A 6821-nucleotide genomic window follows, 5' to 3' on the forward strand; every position below is an offset into this window, starting at 1 on the left:
GGGGTGGTAGGTGGCTGAGGAGCGGTGGTGGACGTTGATGACAAACACGGTGACGATGATGGAGAAGGTGACGAAGATCATGATGAAGAGGAGGTACTCTCCAATCAGAGGGATCACCTTGGTGATAAATACATAAACAACATGTTACTTATATCACATCTCTAAAGAGTACACCAATAACTAACACTATAGAGCCAACCCAAACCATACTGGGATGCCTTCCTGTTGTCACGTTGTCATTTCCAGCACGGTTCCAAGATCCATGGAAAGCCCAGTACAGCTCGGTTTGGCTCTGTAGTTTGAAAAAGCTCTGAAAGGACTGACAGGAGCGTTCCACAGACACACAGACACACCCAGCGAACCCCACTGACCTTGGAGGACGAGGGTATAATCTCTTCTATGACGAGGAGGAACACCGTGAGAGACACCAGGACCGACGTGGACAGAGACAGCTTCTCTCCTTCATCAGACGGGAGATAGAACACCAACACGGTCAGGAAGGACAGACCGAGACAGGGGATGATGAGGAAGAGTGTGTAGAACAAAGGAAGCCTCTTGAGGATGAAGGAGTAGGTAACGAAGGGGTACCAGTAGATACCGTCCCGCCGTGCCCTTGGCGCCCGTGTGGCGTTGAGGATCTCCCATTCACCTGTAAGGGAACTCGATCAGTGATTGTATGTTATCTTTAATGTTATTGGATAATGGGTGACTGGACCACGTTCACATTGGAGATAGAGAGACAGGGCATTCTCATACTGATTAACGTCTTGATTAACTGTGATGGGAAGAGACAGACAAAGCGGGTTAGTTACCATCACCCTCATGTTTCTTGTATAAATGGTGTCTCTAACCGACATTTATTAACTGGTTACTAAACTGCCGTACGTTTCCCTCTATACCTCTATAATACCGTGAGATATTATTGTAGTTAGAACAATGAACTTGTTGCTTGACTTTTGGAGCTTTTGGAGTAGCAAGACATCTTACTTCAAGAGTATTTTTCCTACACACCGTTGTCGAAGAAGTCCTTGCGGTCGACGTAGTGGTCGACCAGGACCAGATCGACCATGTTGCCGTCGTAGGTCCACGAGCCAAACTTCATGGAGCAGTTCTGTCTGTGTTGGGGAAGGGGAAAACATTCTGTCTGTATTGTCTGCAGTTCTGTCTGTTCTGTCTGACTTTTATATTAAAGTATTTATATTGTAAAGTTAAAAACGTTTTTAAAGGTAGTTTTTTTAACAGCTGACCGCAGAGGCAAATCTACACCAGTCACATCTCAATCAACCAACCAATCAACCAACCAACCAATCAATAAACCAACCAACCTATCAATCAACCAATCAATCAATCAACCAACCAACCAACCAATCAACCAATCAATCAATCAATCAATCAATCAATCAACCAACCAACCAGTCAACCAACAAATCAACCAATCAACCAATCAACCAATAACCAACCAATCAATCAACCAACCAATCAACCAGTCAACCAACAACCAACATATCAACCAACCAATCAATCAATCAATCAATCAATCAATCAATCAATCAACCAACCAGTCAACCAACAAATCAACCAATCAACCAATCAACCAATAACCAACCAATCAACCAACCAACCAACCAACCAGCCAACCAACCAGCCAACCAAGGGGAAGGGGAGAGTGAGTGATAAAGGAGAAAACAATAATATAAATGACAGTGATAAAGTGAAAAACAGAGATAATCATGGATGTCACCTTCTTCCCGTCCGACAGGTAGGACTGATGGATTGATTGGTCGATTCATGTGTGTGTGTGTGTGTGTGTATATGTGTCTCCCTGTGTGTGTGTCTATGCGTGCGTGTGTGCGTGCACTCATGTGTGTGTTCATGTGTGTATGTTGTGTGTGTGTGTGTGTGCGTTCGTGTGTGTGTCCAGAGGTCAGTCCCACCTGTCGAAGGGAAAGAAGGTGACGTCCATGGTGCATGAAGACTTGTAGCTGGCCGGAGGGGTCCACCTGATTGTCCCGTCTGACCTCACGATGGCTTTGGTCATCAGAGAGCCCTCGAAACGCCCGTCAGCACTGAGAGGGGTGAGGAGAGAGGGAGGGATGGATGGGGGGGAAAGGATGGGGTGGGGAAGTGAGTCGGTGAGTTGTGTTTATTAGACACATTTTAAAAGCACACAGCAAACGACCGTGCGCCTATTGCAATGAACAAACTGAACTTTGCAGGATGCTGTGTGTTAGCGCTGGTTTTCTTCAAACGATACTAGCAGGAGATTACAATAGACCTCCGTGCTAACCCTGCTAACACAAATGCAGTGAGGACAAAGACAAGTCGTCAGAAGTACCCTGTTATACACTATATTATAATTTAGAGTGAAGAGATGTCTTACGGGCATCTAAACGGTAAAACTGGTTCTAAAAAAGCATTCATTGATTTTTCAGGGAAAGTAAAATATCAAAGAAGGTCTGAAAACACAGAGCTGAGCCCATAGGGAGCGGGAAGCAGGAAGCTGGAAGCAGGAAGCAGGAAGCAGTGTGCACTCACTTCTCATAGAGGACGATGTCTGGCAGCCATATTGTTTCAGAGGGAACTCTGATAGAGGTGATTCCTCCATACTCATCTGGGTTCCACTGGAGCTTCACATCTACCCACTCCTACATAACAATGAACATTACATTATAACATACAATATTACATAACATGAATCCATAACATTATAACATAACATTATAACATACACTATTACATAACATTAACCCTTAACATTATAACATAACATTATAACATACACTATAACATAACATTAACCCTTAACATTATAACATAACATTAACCCTTAATATTATACCATAACATTATAACATTACAATACAACACTAATATAACATAAAAAATAATAATGTTACATCTACCCACTCCTACATAACATTACAATACAACACTAATATAACATAAAAAATAACAATGTTACATCTACCCACTCCTACATAACATTACAATACAACACTAATATAACATAAAAAATAACAATGTTACATCTACCCAGTCCTACATAACATTACAATACAACACTAATATAACATAAAAACTACCCAGTCCTACAATGTTACAGCACCATGGGTTAGACATAGATATACTATTGATATTAACAACATCCAATAATACCAATACAGGCGTGAACTGCTGAGGTATAAAACTGCTACATCAATACAATACCACAATGAAGTCTTATAGAGACAAGTGAAGCTCTATGAAGACATTGTTGAGTACAGTAGCTTACAGTAGCTTAGCCAGCTGCATCCCACTGCTGGCTGGCCTCTGAAGCTAAGCAGGGTTGGTCCCTGGATGGGAGAGCAGATGCTGCTGGTAGTGGTGTTGGAGGACCAGTAGGAGCCACTCTTTCCTCTGGTCTAATAAAATATCCCAATGCCCCAGGGCATTGCCCTGTGTAGAGCTGTCATTAGCTGATTGGTCCTTACCTGCCATAGCCAGACATTAGCAGTCATTAGCTGATTGGTCCTTACCTGCCATAGCCAGACATTAGCAGTCTTTAGCTGATTGGTCCTTACCTGCCATAGCCAGACATTAGTAGTCATTAGCTGATTGGTCCTTACCTGCCATAGCCAGACATAAGCTGTCTTTAGCTGATTGGTCCTTACCTGCCATAGCCAGACATTAGTAGTCATTAGCTGATTGGTCCTTACCTGCCATAGCCAGACATTAGCTGATTGGTCCTTACCTGCCATAGCCAGACATTAGAAGTCAGGAGCTGATTGGTCCTTACCTGCCATAGCCAGACATTAGCTGATTGGTCCTTACCTGCCATAGCCAGACATTAGAAGTCAGGAGCTGATTGGTCCTTACCTGCCATAGCCAGACATTAGTAGTCATTAGCTGATTCTTCTCATCCTGTCAGAACAAGAAGAGGGGAGAAGAAGTATGTATTATGAACAACGAATGCATTAATAAAAGCAACGTTTTTGATGAAAGACAGAATGTGTGGGTAGAAGTTGAAGAAGTTTAGAAGGATGTCAGTCAAATTAGACTGGAGTGAAAATCCATGGCACACATGGTTTCTCTGTGTCCCAGAAAGGCAGTGGGGCAGAATGACTGAATCATCAATGGTCAACGGTGGGTTTTAGGCAGATTGGTGCATTTTGGTTAAATGACCAAAAGGTGGCAGTATGTAATCAATACAGGAATGTGAGAGAGGAGTGACTGCCTTCCACACAAGGACTAGGAACACATGTGGTTCAGACAGTCGTCTGTGTGAGAGAGGCAAAGATAGAGACAGGAAGAGAGAAACATTTAGAGAGAGAGAGAGAGAGAGAGAGAGAGAGAGAGAGAGAGAGAGAGAGAGAGAGAGAGAGAGAGAGAGAGAGAGAGAGAGAGAGAGAGAGAGAGAGAGAGAGAGAGAGAGAGAGAGAGAGAGAGAGAGAGAGAGAGAGAGAGAGAGAGAGAGAGAGAGAGAGAGAGAGAGAGAGAGAATATAAGAGTGGTCGCGCGTGCTTGCATTTGTGGAGGTCAGTGTAAATAATTGATGCTATCTAGCTCCTCTCGGCCTGATGGTCCCATTAGAAACAGAGAGAGAGAGAGAGAGAGAGAGAGAGAGAGAGAGAGAGAGAGAGAGAGAGAGAGAGAGAGCGAGAGAGAGAGAGAGAGAGAGAGAGCAAGAGGGTGAGAGAGAGGAAACATTAAAACCTCTTCTACCTCCTCTCTCTTCTCCTCTCCCCCCTTTCCTCACTCCTTCCTCTCAGAATAACCATATTTTCTCCTATCCTTAACTCCATCCTTTTAGGATAACCCTCGCTCCACTCTTTTCCTTTCTCTCCTCCCTGTATCTTCCCTTGCTGTCAAATTAACCACCTTTCTCTCATTTCCCCATTTCCCTCATTTTACCTCTCTTGCTGTCCTCCTCCTGTCATCCCCTCTTCTCAAAAGAACTCCAGTAATCAACTCCACCAGGCAGAGGGACAGGGGAAAAGGAGAGGTAGTGGATAGGAGGATGGTAGAGATGTCCATGGTGCTAAAATGTACCGTAAGACAGTAGGACAGATCAGGACCATGGTAAGACAGTAGGACAGATCAGGACCATGGTAAGACAGTAGGACAGATCAGGACCATGGTAAGACAGTAGGACAGATCAGGACCATGGTAACACAGTAGGACAGATCAGGACCATGGTAAGACAGTAGGACAGATCAGGACCATGGTAACACAGTAGGACAGATCAGGACCATGGTAAGACAGTAGGACAGATCAGGACCATGGTAAGACAGTAGGACAGATCAGGACCATGGTAAGACAGTAGGACAGATCAGGACCATGTTAAGACAGTAGGACAGATCAGGACCATGGTAAGAGAGTAGGACAGTTCAGGACCATGTTAAGACAGTAGGACAGATCAGGACCATGGTAAGAGAGTAGGACAGTTCAGGACCATGGTAAGACAGTAGGACAGATCAGGACCATGGTAAGACAGTAGGACAGATCAGGACCATGGTAAGACAGTAGGACAGATCAGGACCATGGTAAGACAGTAGGACAGATCAGGACCATGGTAAGACAGTAGGACAGAGCAGCACCATGGTAAGACAGTAGGACAGATCAGGACCATGGTAACACAGTAGGACAGATCAGGACCATGGTAAGACAGTAGGACAGATCAGGACCATGGTAACACAGTAGGACAGACCAGGACCATGGTAAGACAGTAGGACAGATCAGGACCATGGTAACACAGTAGGACAGATCAGGACCATGGTAAGACAGTAGGACAGATCAGGACCATGGTAAGACAGTAGGACAGATCAGGACCATGGTAACACAGTAGGACAGATCAGGACCATGGTAACACAGTAGGACAGATCAGGACCATGGTAACACAGTAGGACAGATCAGGACCATGGTAACACAGTAGGACAGATCAGGACCATGGTAACAAAGTGGGACAGATCAGGACCATGGTAAGACAGTAGGACAGAACAGGACAATGGTAAGACAGTAGGACAGATCAGGACCATGGTAACACAGTTGGACAGATCAGGACCATGGTAAAACAGTAGGACAGATCAGGACCATGGTAACACAGTAGGACATATCAGGACCATGGTAAGACAGTAGGACAGATCAGACCATGGTAACACAGTAGGACAGATCAGGACCATGGTAACACAGTAGGACAGATCAGGACCATTCCCTCCAACGTCTTCTACCCTGGCTGTCATCCTCTCCTCTCTCACAGGGGAGTGTAAGGCGTGTGTGTGTGTTCACCACATCCACCAGCTGTGAGATCTTGAGTCCGAAGCGTACTGTGATGGTGTCGTTAGAGGCATAACGGGTCGGACCCATTTCTGATACCCTCTAAACAGGTTCCTCAACAAGGCATCTTCCATCTCAGCCAGAGACACAAACTCCTCCGGAGCTATGGAGAGAGAGAGAGAGAGAGAGAGAGAGAGAGAGAGAGAGAGAGAGAGAGAGAGAGAGAGGAGAGAGAGGAGAGGGAGCGAGAGAGCGAGAGAGAGAGCGAGAGAGAGAGAGAGAGAGAGAGGAGAGAGAGGGAGAAAGGAGAGAGAAAATGGAGAGAGGGACAGCAACACAATTAGACCCAACCAAATCATGAGAAAACAAAAATATAATTATTTGACACATTGGAAAGAATAAACAAAAAATATATAGCACACTAGAATGATATTTGGCCCTAAACAGAGAGTACACAGTGGCAGAATACCTGACCACTGTGACAGACCCAAAATTAAGGAAATCTTTGACTGTGTACAGACTCAGTGAGCATAGCCTGTTAATGAGAAAGGCCGCCGTGAGGCAGACCT

General features: G+C 44.8%; 1 pseudogene; it reads right to left on the minus strand.

Annotated features, from left to right (window-relative positions):
* LOC123481304 overlaps positions 1-6411 on the minus strand; it is a 9173-nt pseudogene extending 2762 nt beyond the window's left edge.
* Positions 6412-6821: the final 410 nt, after the last annotated feature.

The sequence above is a fragment of the Coregonus clupeaformis genome, unplaced genomic scaffold, assembly GCF_020615455.1.
Source record: "Coregonus clupeaformis isolate EN_2021a unplaced genomic scaffold, ASM2061545v1 scaf2577, whole genome shotgun sequence".
NCBI classification, from domain to species: domain Eukaryota; kingdom Metazoa; phylum Chordata; class Actinopteri; order Salmoniformes; family Salmonidae; genus Coregonus; species Coregonus clupeaformis.